Genomic DNA, 16,849 nt, shown 5'->3' with positions numbered 1-16,849 from the left:
CTTCCGATAATCATGTTAATCATATGCAAAATAACACGGACTAGGCTGTCCAGGCCCATATTTGTTTTAAAAATCGAGTTTTTTAAAAAGGTGATTAAAGTTAGATAATTAATGATTAGCAATAATTTGGATAATCTTAAGTAATTTTGTGATGCACATCTTTGTTATCATAGTATGAAAGTAAAGGAATTGTCTGGTGTTAAAATTTCAGATAGTGTTTGTGTCCGATTACCGTGAAATTAATTGTTGTTAAACCAACTTGCCTAGCGATTAATCGATTTAAGTCTCTTTTCGGTTGGCCAATTACTAAGTCGCTTCACTGCCTGGCAATTTATAAGTGACGCTGAAAAAAGCTTGTTACTTAAATGTTTACCTTAATTAATCAAAGAGGGATGTCTTTGGAAGGTTTTACCGTAAAACCTATTTTTCTAATTACCGATCGTGAAAATTATTCAGGTATTCACCTCAACGTTAAACAGCTTTTGTGAAAAAGGACAATTTACACTCATGTCGATAAATTAAGGATAATGCAAAATCAGGCAAAGGAAGAGTTAGAAGCAAAACAAATTTGACTTATTTGTAAAGCTTATTTATTAAACAAAAGGTAAAGAGCAAAAAAAAGACGCTATATGTTTGATATTATTAAACAAATTAGCGATTTTTTCTCCCTGGAGCAAATTAAAAAAAACCCTATTTACAAAAAACCAATAGTACATGGTTGGTATGATTGTTAATACATTGTATGTCTCCCAGACGATGCAATACAGTCCGTACAACGCCTAGGCATGCTGAGTATCAAATTATTGATCTGATCTTGGGGAATATTACACCACTCAAAAAGCAATGCTCTCCGAAGTTCCGGTAGATATGTAGGAGGAGGTTGACGGGCTGCAACTCGTCGGCAAAGCATGTCCCACACGTGCTCTACTGGATTCAAGTCCGGTGAGAATGCTGGCCAGTCCATACGGGTGATATCCTCCGATTTAAGGCATTCGCATGCGATGTTTGCACGGTGAGAACGGGCGTTGTCATCCATAAACACAAATTGTGCGCCCATGGCACCCCGAAACAAACGTACATGTTGTTCCAGAATGATGTCCCGATAGATTTGGCTTGTCATGGTTCCAATTTGAACATAGAGGTCAGTTCTGGAACCCAGAATAATTCCACCCCAAACTAGCACTCCTGCACCACCGTAACGGTGTCGTTCAATGATGTCTTCTTGGTGGTAAGGGTACCTGGAGCTCTCCATATGAAAGTCCGGCGAGAATCAGACTGCAAGCTAAACCTGGACTCGTCGGAAAACATCACACAAAACCACTGTTGCGATGTTCACAATGCATGCTCTCTACTCCAGGCTAACCGCAGGCGACAGTGAGTTGCAGTAAGTGGAACGCATCTGACAGGTCTACGAGCGTATAGACCAATCTGCCCTAAGCGTCTGTACACGGTCTGCCTTGAAATTGTCGTACCAATGGCTGAAGAGAGCTGACGAGACAGGTCTGAGGCTGTGCTCCGCCTGTTTCTTTTGGCAGTCACTGCCAAATACCGGTCCTCATTCGGCGTTGTAACTCTGGGGCGACCTGTGCTGTAACGTCTACTCACATTACCATCATCTTGGAATCGTCTTATAAAGCTTCTGCGAACAATTTTACTTCTTTGCCTGTATTCCTTATATCCCCCCAGGGGGTTGACTCAGGAGACGTCCTGGGAAGTACTGGCTAGGATCTGTACCTAGGCAGTCTCAACCACTGGGGTATACAAACACTCTTCACAGGACCAGAACCCGAGTATTGTACTCAGGTAGGTTCGGGCTTGGCAGGGACCGTACTGGTACTGTCCGGGCTGTTGTGGAGCTGATATGTAGATATAAGCGGGGCTTTTCGATGGGGGTTTGGCCCTCATAGTCCCAGTGACGGGACTGACAGTGTAAGGCAAGGCACAGATCACGAATTAATTTTTGCCGAGGGAGTGGTGCCCCGAGGCAAAGGTGACATAGTGAATCTTCTTCGTATTTAGCATTTTTTTACCTCGCCGAGGCTATGTATAAAGCCGGGCAGGGACTGTGGGGTCTGCACCGCCACTGATAAGTCCCATTTAGAGCCCGTTTCATCTAAACTTTGTAAGGATAACTCCAGGTCGAAGGTTCGGTCTCTGGCGAACTTGTATTCCTTATATATCACTCTCTTACACTCTCGTCATTGTGACGTACCATCGGTGTCATCTGATTACTTCCTGAAATTTGCATATGATTCTTGAAGATGTGTGTAGTGATTTTACAGGTGATATATTTATTTCAGAGTTCGATTTCCGCGTGACTCCGAATTATCCTTAATTAATGGACATGAGTGTATTATTCAGCTTTTTCTAATACATCCTTCACAAAAACTCTTTGATGCCTATAGCAGTACCTTAAAAAAATACTGCATTTTTCATGTTATTTTTATTTCATTGGTTTTCCTTTATGATTAATTTTAGAAGTACTGTAAGATATCTGTTGTTATTGTGACTTATCTCCCTTGTTTGGCAGTAATATCAGAACAAGCCCACGAAATTCATCATAGCAAAGAGTGCAAGATTTTTCTTGTGGTTGGCAAGACCATTGACTACCACACAGGTGACAGTACGATTTTGCTCATTCTGCCTCCTCCCATTTTGATGGAGATCATTTCAGAAGGACGTGTCTGAGGGACTCTTACCCCTCTTCTCCTACCACCAAACTCTCCAGAGGACTTTCGGCTCGCCACATATTTGGAGTGCCCTATGCTGCAGAGACACTGTACATTTGCAAATATCCATCCCTTCCGCGGGATTCAAACCTGTCCCCTACGGTACAGCAGTCAGCCTCGCTAACCACTATCTCGCTTGGGAGGCGTAAGATATCTATTAACGCTAAGTGAACATTGCGAGGGCCCCCCCTCCATTTCTAAATAGCGTTAAGTATGTTGTTGTTGTGTCTAATCCTCATCAGAAAAGGCCCACGAATTTTATCATGACAACAAATGCAAGATTGCGTTTGTCGTTGGCATGAGCCTTGAGCACCGTATAGTTGAAGTTACGACTTAGCTCCACCCCAGTTCTCAGAGAGAGCTTCGTGGGGGGAAGGATTCGAGAGTCTATCAGCCGTCTTCCCTTACCTATGCCATTTCGGCAGCAGATAAATATGGGATGCTTTTTTATAACTTAGTTATTCTTCAATTTTGAAAAAGATTTAAATTGCTATGTGATTAATATATTATTCTGATGAGATTTCAATAAACCATAAATAGAAATTGAATCGTTTTTGAACCCTCTGAGATTACATTTAATTGAACAGTTTAACATTTTGAAGTTGTCACTGAACTTTAGTATGATGTAAAACTATCAAATAAAAACTGTACGACTGTTTTTGTTGGATGGTTTTACATCATATTAGATTTGAAGCGAAGCTGAATTTAGAAGAAAAGAAGTGTCATTATTTCGTAAACGTGTTGTTACGAAAAGCCCAGCTGCGGAAAGACACCTTCCACGCAAAGCTGGGTTACGGTTACCAGAACGCGCCAGGGTTGGGTTGCCAGATTAGACGCGAAATCACCAGTTTAGTGACATTTGGACAAAATTGTCGATATGCCATAGACGGTGCGAAAAATTCTAGAATGCATTCTTAACGATTTTCTCGAGAATGTTCTCGAAGGTAAGTTAAAGCTATATGTACCCTGCTTGTACGAGTACTAACAGTATGTTGAGTTCAGAGAGTAACTGGAGAGCGATCGATCGAGTCGGAAGCTGCATTTCAGTGCTTTGCTACAAACCTATCTTCACCGTTATAGCCTGAAGGCTGTATTGCTGATTGTTTCAACTCGTTTATCGTAGTTTTTCGACGAGTGTAAACCTGTCTTTAGAGCTGCCCTGTGTAAGAGTGCTTACTGGCGAATAAAATCCACGAACCCGTAGAACGCAACAGATTTTGCAGATAAAATATAATTGTCATAAGGCAATTTTGAATTATTAAAAGACGATGACAATTGGTAAATTGATCAGAAAAATTTATGTTTGTCCAATTTTAATATGTTGTAATATTTATTCGTGTTTGGATATCAGCACGTAGTTAAAAGTAATTTATTTTGCTCTATGTGAAATTTTGAGGATAATTTATTACAGAAGCTTTACCAGGAAAAGGGACAAAAGCAATTTTTCTCTTCCGTTATTAATGGGTAGGTGATATGAACATATGAATCCAGATTCACCGAAAAATGAAGTTTTCAAAAGAAACTGAACCATTTGCGAGAAGGGTTAAATGTTAGCTTTGTGTATATATTAAGATTGCCCAAGCGAGTATGAAAATTCAAATAAATATCATTTATTATTGGCATGTATTCCCCTATGGTAAAAAGGTATAGTTTTGTTGATGCGCAATATTACACAAGTGCGCGCAAAATTTCATGCTGCGTTCTATTTTTTGAAATGCATTCTAAAGTTCAAAAACTTTATTGTTGTTATAAGAATAATGTTTTATGGCTAGGAAACTCCATGAATGATTTTGAAGAGAAACGAAAATTTACACAGATAATATAATATATTGTTATCGCCGAAATATGAAATGAAATTATAAGATTTAAAATCCATTCAGATCCCAAGTAATTTCATTTATCTGGATCACTAGTTCTTTCTAGGCCAATTATAATTTTTTTTTTTAATTTATAGCTAGTTTTAAGTTTTTTTATTATTAAAGCAATACAGAATGAAATCAAAGCGTTATGAATGGGGTTATTATTATTTGAAACTAACTAGTTATTATAATTTAGATTTTTACTATAACTTCCTCGTTCCGTTTCCTTAGCGGTATGCAAATCAGTTAGAGAGTATTTAAACTGAGGTTTTTGGAATTCGGCTTTACGTTATTTACTGCAGATATTTAAATTACTATGCAGGTTAAAGGTTTTAGTGAGCTTCAATTTAAATTTAATTGTGTAGTCTTTGAATTAAAGCCTACGTCTTAACTTTGGATTTGACTTAATTTTTTTTTTTTACATCGCCACAATGGGTGATTGATGCTGTAAGCACAAAAAGTGCTTTTGTTTCGAAGTTCTGTTTTAATCAAATGGTTATTTAAAATCTATTTTAATAAAATGTTGATTAAAGTCTCTATGGTTACTTCACACATCGATAAATCGTTTAAATTCTGTTAAGAGTTTGGATCTATTTTATGCTTCTAAACCAAGTCAAATTGAAATGGATAATTTAACGTTAATTGAAATGGATTTGTACTTGTAACTTATTTTATTTTCTTCGACAAATATGCAACATTTTACACTGATCTACAAAATGTAATATTTTAATTTAATTTTAATCAACGTAACTAGAAGATACAAATTTAGTTTAAATACAAATAAGAATATTTCCATCGTTTAGTTTATAGAGACTTTGGGATTTTTTGAAAGCCGAATACATGGAAAATTAGCAATCGCCTTCGCCGAGAATCGAACCACGGACCTCTGGAAATACGGGCCCAGTGTGCAGAACCACTACACCACGAAGGCACGCTAGGAAGGCGGGAGAAACACCTTATATACTCCCCCTTTTAAAGGGCGAGTCGGGTTTTTAGGCGACCCAGTCGCCAAATCTTGGGTGTAGAGAATCCTCATCACACACCCTTTTAGTTCGGGCGCCACTTTAGAGACATTAGGATATTTTTGGAAGCAGGTAAGATGAAAAATTAGCAACCGGAATCTTCACCGGGAATCGAACCACGGATCTTTGTAATGCCGGCCTAGCATGCAGACGTTAGGAAAGCGGGAGAAATACGTTCTAAGTTTTTGACAGAAAATTAAAGGTACGAGTAAGTTTAAGTGAAAAGGCCTACCAAATCAGATTTAATTTTTGTTTCATATTAATTTAAGGATAAGAGGAATTTATTTTTACAAAATTCAAATTTAACTTTATTATTAATAGTATCTGTCTTTTACTGAAATAATTTTTTTTTCAACTGTAAGGTTTCGGGTGATCGGAAATGAGTATTAGTAAACCGAAAACATACATTTTCTCATTTGCATACATTTTCTCATTTCTCATTTGGAAATGAATATTTGGTTTACTATGAGCAGACGATCCAGTAATCTTTGTATTTTAAATGCGTAGATTGGCTGTGGTCCCGGTTTTCTTCAAAAGTTGAGCTCCACTTTGTGAAGTAAAAACCCTTCATTTTATCAGAAATCGAAATCTGGTTACTGGACCAAAGAATAGGGATAAAGAAAGATCTTAAAGTATGTTTTCGATATTCTTCTGTTTTATTGCAATTTCGTGGTTATGAAATCCGTATATCTGAAGATGAGACATCGATTTTCCATGGAAAATTTGCATTTATTTTTTTCCCATACGAAATCTTTTTGCAAATAAATCCATCGAAACCTAAATTCCTATTCTAATTTATTTATGTCTTCTCTTTTAACGTTTCACATTTCCTAACGACAACTTTACTCTATTTTATATTGTTGTTTACTTCAAAAAATAGGAAATCAAAATTATCCTATCCTTTACGATCATCCTCTCAACTAAGAGCTGCTCTCGTCTTTTGTCGAGCGTATAATGAGTTTCTGTTTCTCTACCGAATCCTAAGTAAACAATTTCGGTGGAATTGCGAAGCGGCAATTACACACAACATTTGAATTTGGAAATTTAATGTAGCAACTCAAGCACAGATAATGGAATTTTAAATTACACGTGCAAGTGAGCGTTTTAGATAACTGAATATTCAATTATATTGACTGTAGTCAGTCTAAAGTTTTGTTCTGAATGTTGGTGGTGATAAAAGCATTATAAGGCAGTGAGTTTGTATAATAGAAACTGTATGAAATAGCATTAAAATGCAAATGATGTCATCAGTGTTGGATGTTAATTTTCTTTCCACAGCATCACTTTTGAGTTTTGTCGTGGAATGAAACGCTTCTAAATATTAATTAGTCCAAAAGGGGCGTTAATCCCAAATGGGATATTACTCTCGACACCATGTTTTGCGTTGAATCACTATAAAACGGCGTTTCACTTTTCATATTGTTGCCACCAAATATCAGAGCCCCGCATATTATTGGGGCGCTCTAAATATGTTGCGAACCGAAAGTCCTCTCGAGAGGTTGCTGGTAGGGGAATAGGGGTGGGAGATCTTCGGACCGGTCCCCCGGGGTATTCTCCATCAAAGTTGGAGACGGAACTGAGCTAAATCTCACTGTCATCTGTAAGGTGCTCAAGGCTGTTGCCAACGACGGTGTATCTTGCGCCGCTCTTTTCCACGAGGATTTTCGTGGGCTTGTCCTAACTATAGGCTGGGGCTGGCATATATGTATATATATATATATGTCCATAGGTCAGACAAATGAGCATTAGTCAACTACAAAACTTCTTTCATCTTTTAAACAACACTTCATTAATTTGCATCTGTTAATATTAAATTAAGAGTACGATACTGGGGTAAAATATTTATCTGACGCGGATTAAAAAGCGGTAATAAGTGTAATGTGACAGCTTACTTCAAAATGAAAGATAAAATTTATCGCCAATAATATTCAAAGCATGTGCATCCCCAATTGAATATTAACTATTTGTTATTCTATATATGCAACCTGAAACTATTAATATAGTACTGAGTATTGCAAACTCTTCGCGTTTGCAATACTTTGTGCAAAGAAGTAAAAAAAAATCCTCTTTAATATTTGTATTTTATAACTATTAACGTGTGCCATATGTATGCCAGTTTGTTTACCAACAAAATTTCAATAAGTGTTAAAGACTAAGATTCGTCGTGTATTGAGCCGTAATAAATTACAGCAACGTTTATTCACAAGCAGGATTGGTGCAGAGGCCATAAGTTTAAAAGCCACACTCTCTCTTCGACACTGATAAATGTTACAAAAATCAATGGCGCAGGGGCCAAAAGCAACAACTGCTCTGCATTGAGATCTGCAAGGGTTCTGAGTAAGGGTATCACAGCGTCATCTTGTGGGATGATTTTTACAAGATAGGACGGGAGAAAACAATAAGCCTGTTGAATTTTAAAATATAAATTGTTATAACTTTAAGTAAAGTATCACTTCTGTTGATAGTTTTTAAAGGAAATCTAATTCCTTGTTCCAGTAAATAGAGATTTATGTTATAGGAAATCTTGGGTTAAATAATTATTTATTAGTTATAATTGGCCGTGGGTAAAAGGTGGTTTTATTAAATGTTCAATTGTTGCCTTATACGGGTTCGTGAATTTAGAGTTATTGATGACAACATTTGACAAAGAATCAAAACACAATTTATTCGCCAGCATTACACAGGAGAGTTAGAAAGGCACGTTTATAGTCGTCAAAAAGCTACGATAAACACGCGGAAACAATCAGCAACACAGCCTTCAGGCTACAATGGTGTAGACAGCTTCACAGCTTCATGGAAAAGAACTAAAGTACAGCTGCCGACATTAGTCGATCGTTTTCGAGCTCATCTCTGAACTCAAGACATTACTATTGAATTCAACGTACTCTAGATACTCCGCGTACAAGCAGGGTATGTATAGCTTTTGACCTGCCTTCGGGAGCATTTTTGGAAAAACCGGTAATATTTCGTTCTAGAATGTTCGCAAAATCGCCAAATAGACGATTGTGCACCAAATCAGGCTATCTGCCTTTCCTTGCCACTTTCTGGCAACCATAAACTCGCTTTACGCGGAAGCTATCTTACCACAGCTGAGCATTTCGTAACAATATCTTCGTAATTAAACGCTTGCCTCTTTGATTCTTTTTATTAAAAATTGTATTTTATTGCGCAGTGAAATAAAATATAATTTAATCATTTTTTAATTAACGGAAATTACGTGCTTATAATTTTAAAATAATTGCTTTGAAAAGATTACCATAATTTAAATTTCTTCTGTGAAATTCATTTTGAAATGCACGTATATCCCCGCGATATTTAGGTATTAGTAAACAATGATCATTAGATATTGTAATTACTGCTGAATAGTGACTGCGGCGTGTTCCAGGATAAGCAAGAAGTAAAGAAGAAAGTGTTTTCGCTATTTGCTTTTGCGCCTTCTCATCATCAATAGTGCAAGAGAAAGAGAGTGCATATTTTAAAAACATGCCCACATTATAAAACTTTTAAAGTTGAAAATGCAGTGCTGTTATAAAAATCTTTGACTTATACGGCTTTATATAGAAAGATATCATTTATAGGTATTATTACGAATTTTGTATAAAGTAATATGAAAAGTCTGAAGAGAGTGAAGCTCTGCCCGGAGAATAAGGTTCCATGAACAAATCTATTCTGAACTGAGGTCAATGGCTGTCTTACTAAACTGGCGAGATATCGCTAAGCTGACGATAATTTTAATTTTTATAGCCAAATTTGGTTAGAAATCGCCAAAAGTCGCCAAACTTGGGGATCATTTGGCGACATTTTATTTCGGTCCCTGCATAACTGTAATTTGTCCTGTAATTGAATAATTAAAATTTGTCTTGCAATTGACTAAGTGCGATTGAATTATTCTCTATATGTACCTGCAACCGTATCCAGCCCTTATATGTAACTTTAACCGTATATCTCTTCAAGTAATAAGGAGAAACGAAAGGTGCTGGAAATTTCTTGGATGACGGGGGGGGGGATTGTATAAGATCAGAAAGAGCGTTAGTTCTCCGTTTTTAGTTCCGATGTGATTTTGGAGTATTCAAAGTCACCGTGCGAGCTTTGCTGTTTGGAAGCCCTTTGCATCCCGTTGTGTTTAACGTTATTAGAAGTCTGAAGTTGTAGCTGCTGATTGTGCTCTGTCCCGCTGAGAAGAGCTGCGCGAGTACTTCTTTTAAGAGCCCCAAAACTGTAAAGTATTTATTTCTTTTGGAAAAATAAATTTTATCAAGCTATCATCGATTGTGTGGGCATTCAGTTCATTAATAGCCTGTAAGCACATAACAGTGTAGCAGAAATAGCCTTAGGTTAAAATCCTATTATAGTAGAGAGTCATATTTTTTTCGCAAAAATCTCTCAAAAGTTCTAAATAAATTACCACTTCTAGTTAATCACACGGAGTCAAAATATAATGTATTGTTATCGCTAGTGATTGTATATCATACAGGAGTTTTACTAAATATGAAAAGTTTTGGATTATATCATAATATATTTTTTTACGAAATTGTGCCCAGAATTTCAAATAAAGTATCAATTCCTGTTTATCAGTTTTGCCAAAATTTAATAAATTATTTCTATTAATACAAAAGTCTTAAATGTTCGAAATAAAAAGTCTGGATTATATTTCAATGTATTTTTTATTAAAAATTATGAGTTCAAGTAAAGTAACACTTTCGCTTGTGCTTTAAAAACTATTAGGACCTTTCAGTAAAGCACAATTCCCGATTCTCCAGTTTTACCCAAAATCTAATCAACTCTTTATACAAATGCACAAAATTTAATTACGGAAAGCAGAAAAATTTATGTAAGATTTACACAAATTTGGGCTGTCTAGTTTTACTCAAAATCTAATCCACTTATTAAACGAACGCTGAAAGCAGAAAGAGCGGAAAGCAGAAAATGTTATGTAAGATTTAATAATGTGTGATGTAAGAGATATCGTGGACGAAAACAATTATTTTTATCCGCGATACACATAGACAGACAAACATCATTCTAAAATTAGTGAAAATTTGTTGTGGAAACCCTAATAATAGGAGCTTATTCACTGAAAACTCATTATCGAATTTTTCATCAGAAAACACTATCTGCCTTACCTAAGTTGTTGGGAGGCAATAACTTTTACTTTTAAATTTATCACAAAATGGACTTGGCACCATGTTCATAATAAATGGTATAATACTCGTAACATTTATTAATTTTACCATCTAAATTATAATTGTAAATGTAGTGTTGTGAAAATTTTCATGTCCATGATGGTTATATTCATTTTATCTTCATTCTATAATTATATGCTTACTTTTTCTTTTGTTTAATTTTCTGTTCATAAAAGTTTTAACTATTGATTTAAAAAAGTAAAACTCTGCTATTTTCCATTAATTTGTTCTTAAATATTTCAACTATAGTTAGCTCCAGAACATTTTTCCCGTGTATGCTCACCATGCTTTATTAATGACATTTTAAATATTTTCTTTTATTTTTAAGAAAACATCAGCTGTCTAAATGTACGAGGGTATGCTGGTACTTGGAAAATTGAAAAAACTGGGCGTTAATTAACTGGCATTCCTTACCGTATATTTTGGAGTTTGGCCAAACAATCTACTAATTAAATGTTTACATTAAGAAGATATTTGCGAGTTGCATAATTACAAACGCGGCTGAAAAATGCTTTTTTCAGAACCCTGAAAACCTGACTTTGGGAATAACGAGCAGACAATTAACCTTAAGTAACGACCTGAAAAAGTTTTGAGCTCCTTCCCATCCGACTTCAAAATTTGACGTAAAGGAGAAACGGAAGTTTCTAACTTCTGAACACTACTGTCCTGAAGAAGAAGGTTTTGCTTAATTTAGAGATTTGGTAGAAAATTTTGTTATACAGACTTTTTAGCATCACGAGCAAAATAGAGTATAAAAAGGTTTTGTGCAGAAGGTACGAGTATATAACGTAACGTCCTCAGAAACGTTTATAATTAATTACACCAAAGCTGCGACTATTCGTAAAAATTATTAGTTTCATTGTTATTATTAAAATTATTATTAAAAATAAAACTATTAAGAATTTTGATTATTGCTTTTCATTTGCTTAGCCCTTTAATCAATTTAGGTTGTAATATGGAAGACAAAGATTTAATGGAACACAAAATGGTATATTCTGACAAATGACTGTATAAATTAAGTTAAACAGCTGCAGAAGTGCAAATTACGAAAGATAGGTCAGTAATATGATAAGGCGATGTAAATGAGAGAAAGGATATCAGGCCACTAGTGCCATCTATTAATGCAAATGAAACAACTATAAAATAACTTTCTTAAAATATGAGGATTAAAGACAAATTGGAATTAGGATCGTTAACTGGAACTGAAAGATTTTCGTGAATGTGATGTTTTTGAATAATTTTGGCCTCAGAAAACTGGAAAATGTGATTTTCTGACCAACATTATTGGGCAACAGGCGGTATATGTATTTTAAACTTCTCTGTGCTGCTCCGTTAAGTATACAATACGTTTTTCTCTGTTTGATAGTGATAAAGATGATTTGAACAAAGTTCTTCCAACAATGAACTCCGTTGATCCTGCTATTCATTTTGCTTCTGAATATGAAACATCCAATTCCCTTTCGTTCCTCCTATGTTCGTGCCTCCTAGGTTCCTTCCTCCTATCACAGGCAAAATATCCAACTTCAGTTCTTCTGTTTATCATAAACCTTCATCAGTTTGCCTTACACTTCACTTCATATCATGTCAGTCGACTAAACAAACGTCAACTTCTTTTTATTCCTTCATTTTTCGTGCACTTCAAGTTTGTTCCTCCAAATCGGCTCTTCGTCAGGAACTGATTTACTTAAAAGTAGTTACTATTAATAGAGACTTTTCACGTAACATTATTCACCAAGCGGGTAAAACATTCTCATCTCAACACACCAGAAAACGCCCTCTCGTTTTAGAAGGTTATAATAATACTGTTATCATTCCTTTCAGTCCGTTAGTTAACTATAAAATTGCATATATTTTCAACTTTCGCGTCGTTTTCTCCTTTGTAAATAAAATTCGCAACTCCATACTTAAGGATATATTCCGGATATGGACTCTTCGGTTATATACAGAATTCCTTGCCTATGTTTGTTTAATTTACATTAGTCGAAATGTTAGTTTATTTTACATACGCGAATACTATGTTTGTTTAATTTACATACGCGAAATGTTAGGAAGCCTTAACATTTCACGCTAACATGAAGAGTGTGTTTGAGGAAAACTGCATAAGTCATTAGCTGCCCAACACTGCTGGTCAGAATACCCCTTTTTCCATTTTTCTTCGACAGAAATTATTCGACACACATTTGTCGTTGGCGATGTATATTTTTAAAGGCGTTTCACATTCATATAAATTTTTCAGTTACGGAATTCAAATTCTAATTTGTTTTTGCCCTCATCTTTTAAGGAAATTATTTCAAAGCTTTTATTTTAATTTTTCATCCATAGATGGCGCCAGTAACTGCATTTTATTCCTCTCATTCTTATCGCCTTATCCTCTCTTATCACTGGCTTCTCTTTCGTTCTTTGCACTTCTGCAGCTGAAGAGATAAACTAGTTCAACAAATTTATGCTAATTCATGCTGCTTTCCTTCCTTCAGTAAATCATGATCTGCTACACTGCGTAAAAGTTAAATATTTCAAGTCGTTGCAACGGCAAAATGTTACAGACTATCTGAAAGATAAATACCTCAAATTGAAATCTGACGTCATTTAACTTTGCAGAATTTTTAAACTTCGCTTCAAATGCTTCTGGTATCACTGTTTATGTTCTGAATTTTAATTGCTTACGTTTCAAATATTCTTTCTTATAACATCCCAAAGCATATAAAAGAAATAGGGAGCTTCAGAAAAAAATTCTTAACTAAACAGTAACTCTTAAATGAATGAGTCATTGTTCCAACTTAAAATAATTATCAAATAAGATATTTCTTCAAATTGCGACAATTTTTTCGCTTGACATCATTGATAAATATATACGTAATTTACAATGTTCACGAGCATCACATCTAAGAAAACACTGAAAGTAAGGAAATTTTTTCCATGGCCTATGACCTAATTTGCCAAACAAGTGACAGACTGCCGTCACATGATCAGACTGTTGGAGTTATATGAATTTTGCTGAATAATTGTAAGCAGTTATTTTCAAAGACAGCAGCATATATTAATTTTTCTAGTGCAAATTTGTAAGGTATTTCTTTTACGCTAGAAAAATATTAATTTAAAAATATTGGTTTCTAAATAAAATTTGTAGAAATGCTAAAATTCGAAAGTTTACTTTTAATTAAATTCTTTTAAGGCAGTTAACTTAAGTACAGAATGAAAATGATTCAACTTTTAAAATTTATAACACTTTTTTGAAGCCATTTTTTTTAAATTGAAAAAATTATTTCCTCGCTAAAAGGCTTTTAGATTTTCGAATGTAAATTCATTAAATATTGTTAAGTGGCAGCGAAGTGGATAGCCATATCGTCAATGTGGCCATTTTGTAAAGTGATCAAATTCCGATTTCGGATATAGCATGCATATAGTATATATAGAGACAAGAAATAAGAAATTTAAAACTAAATTCATAAAGATAAAAAAATCAACCAATAGTCGCCAAACAAGAAGAACTACAGATATGGGAAATACAAAAATTATAAAAATATATAGGGAGAGGAATGCAATCAAAATTTGATTCAATGTTATAAAGAGAAGGCAGATCATATTCAATTCAACTCCTTCTCTCAACATTTTGCAAGCATAAAATTTTGCAAGTATAAAATGCTTGCAAATTGATTTCTGTAAACTATTTCGTAAATGAAATCGACTTCTGTGCATCATTTTGTAACTACATTTATATATATATATGTGATGTATCAGCTTTAGTCGTAGCTTCAATAATCAGACGATAAGTTTAAAAAACAGGATTCATTTATTATTATTCAGGAGAAATAGAAGTTACAAAAATCAGATATCCGGAGTAAATAAAAAGAATTACTAATAACTTTATGTATGAAGTTTACTGCATCGTGACATTTAAGAAAAAGCCCCGATATTCCTTTTGCGAGTCCTTTTATAGCCTCTGGAAAGGCAGAGCTTCCAAGAAATGACGTCAGCCTCGTCAGCCAATCCAGTTCGCTTTAAATATTTCCAGAACATTCTATAACTGTACGTGTAGAAAAGGCGGGAAAAACAACTTGACTACGGGGCTGTGGATTTAATTCCACGTACTTTCGAATAAGAGAACGTCGCCATTAAAAATGAAAAGAACATACAGTTAGAATTTTAAGTGTATTCTTGATTATGGAATTTTATTATTACATATATATAGTTTCGACTATATATTTTAACTGTAACACTGACCTTGAAAACGCCGCGTTGCCTCTACCTGAGAGAAGAGTTATGTTTGACAGTTTTATATTTCTGTAGGGGTGCAAGTGATGAGGTTTTGGGCTTGATTTGACTCTCAGTATAGTTTTTTCTGTTTGGCCAGAATGTTCACGTTTTTTAGAGAGACGATATTTAGGGTACTTTCTCTATGTGGATATTTTTTTTGCATTATTTTAAATTAGCTTTCTGCTTTTATAAGATTATAGTACATTTCTTTTATTATTTTAATTTCGATATAATTATTTTAAGTTTATTACAATGTCTAGAAAGAGCTTATCTGTACAAGAGGCTCTTGCTATTTTTGAAGATTTGCCATCAGATGATGGTTCAGCAGCATCTAATGATAGTGATACTGATGGAAGACTTTACTCAAGACTTTGCGGACTAAAAATATTATTTCTAGTTCTGATGATGAAGAAATTGAGGAGTTACAGCTTCCCTCTACTTCTCAGCTGCAAGTGCAATGGAATAAGTATTTTACTACCAGATCTCTCCTAGAATTTGCAGAAGACAGTGGTCCGTCTTTTGAAGTTTTAGAAGTGCAAAATCCAACTCCTCTTGGAGTATTTTTGCTGTTTATTACAGTAAAATTGAATTACTACTTTAACCTCTAGCCACGCGCTAGACAAAAGACCCCTGATCCGAAAAATTATTTACGACCAAATAATGTTTAAGAGGGTTGAGATCATTATGTTTATAATGTACTTTATCCCAAAAAAGACTATTTTAGCTTTGCGCCCGCGAAAGGGTTAAGTTCAAACTAATTACTTAAAAGTCAGTTTCCAATTATCATATCTTACATCTCTTGCTTTCATTATTAAATTAATCGCACTTTCTAAATTTCGCAGTCAATACCAGCGTCTCCATCACCGTGGGATGCTAATCATCTTCATATGTTTTGAAGAAACACAGATGACATCTTTCTCTTCTTCTGTCAAACTAATCTTCCAAGAGCTTGAATAAATAGGAAATGATATGACTTTTAGGATTTGATCGTCAACATAATATATTGTTTGCATTTTTCTTTCCGAGTAGACCGTCCTTGACGGCAGAGAACGTGCAAGATAATTTAGTATGCTTCCGATGCCAACGTTCTGGACGACGTCGAAACCATCTGGTCCATTGTTCCAGCGAAACTGCTATTGCAAATGTCTGGCAGGTGTTTTCATTCAGAATGCAAGAGACTGCTTGCAATCCGAGTGTTTGCGTGCGGTTTATAATTCCCTGTAAAGTTTCATAGGTAAAAAAATATAGCATGTGTGTATTACCTGTGTTAAAAAAAGCTGTTTTTTGCTTGATCGTTTCATATGGATGTCTTTATGGCGTGCTACAATTTATTAAATCATGTATATACTAGTTAAAAGGAGGCTTTGACATGAAATACTCTGAGAAGGTAAAGGTGTGGTAACTTTCGAAAATAATGCTATTGGGTGAGTTAAATGTCACGTGTATAAACAATGCCATTTGGACCTAGAATGAGAATCTTCGCTCTGTCAATTGGAAGAACATTCGCTGTTTGCTGTTTAAAAGTCGTTTGCTGAATTCCAGATATGATTTATTTATATAGCCAACAAAAACAAAAGTAATTAAATTAAAGGTTTTTTTTTTTTTTTTTTTTTTTTTTTTTTTTTTTGAAAAGTGAACGTTTTAAAAGTCAAACTATTTCTTTGCCAAGAAGTTAATCAAGAGAAAGATGCCGGAAAAAGGTACAGTAAACATTAATATATCTTAGGTAGCATTTATTTAATGCATATTAAGCAGTTTTAACTATAATTAACAGTTTACTGCTCTTTATAATTTATTAACGA

At 34.8% G+C, this 16,849-nt stretch overlaps 1 protein-coding gene across 11 annotated transcripts in view; it reads left to right on the top strand.

The window, feature by feature from the left end:
• The window catches only part of LOC118181291 (FMRFamide receptor-like), a 647,035-nt gene that overhangs the window by 498,091 nt on the left and 132,095 nt on the right, over nucleotides 1-16,849 (top strand). The window contains exon 1 of one of the 11 annotated variants that reach the window (XM_085806843.1): nucleotides 16,293-16,747. The exons of the other annotated variants lie outside the window; for them this stretch is intronic. The gene's annotated coding sequence lies outside the window, so the exon portion shown is untranslated. Of the gene's footprint in view, nucleotides 1-16,292; nucleotides 16,748-16,849 lie in introns of those variants that run through there. 11 annotated transcript variants of the gene reach the window in all.

Source organism: Stegodyphus dumicola, chromosome 12 (assembly GCF_044657685.1).
Source record: "Stegodyphus dumicola isolate Sdum_Otavi_A_Nest chromosome 12, ASM4465768v1".
Taxonomy (NCBI): domain Eukaryota; kingdom Metazoa; phylum Arthropoda; class Arachnida; order Araneae; family Eresidae; genus Stegodyphus; species Stegodyphus dumicola.
The sequence above is the reverse complement of the archived record's forward strand: the minus strand, read 5'-3'. Positions and strand labels throughout refer to the sequence as shown.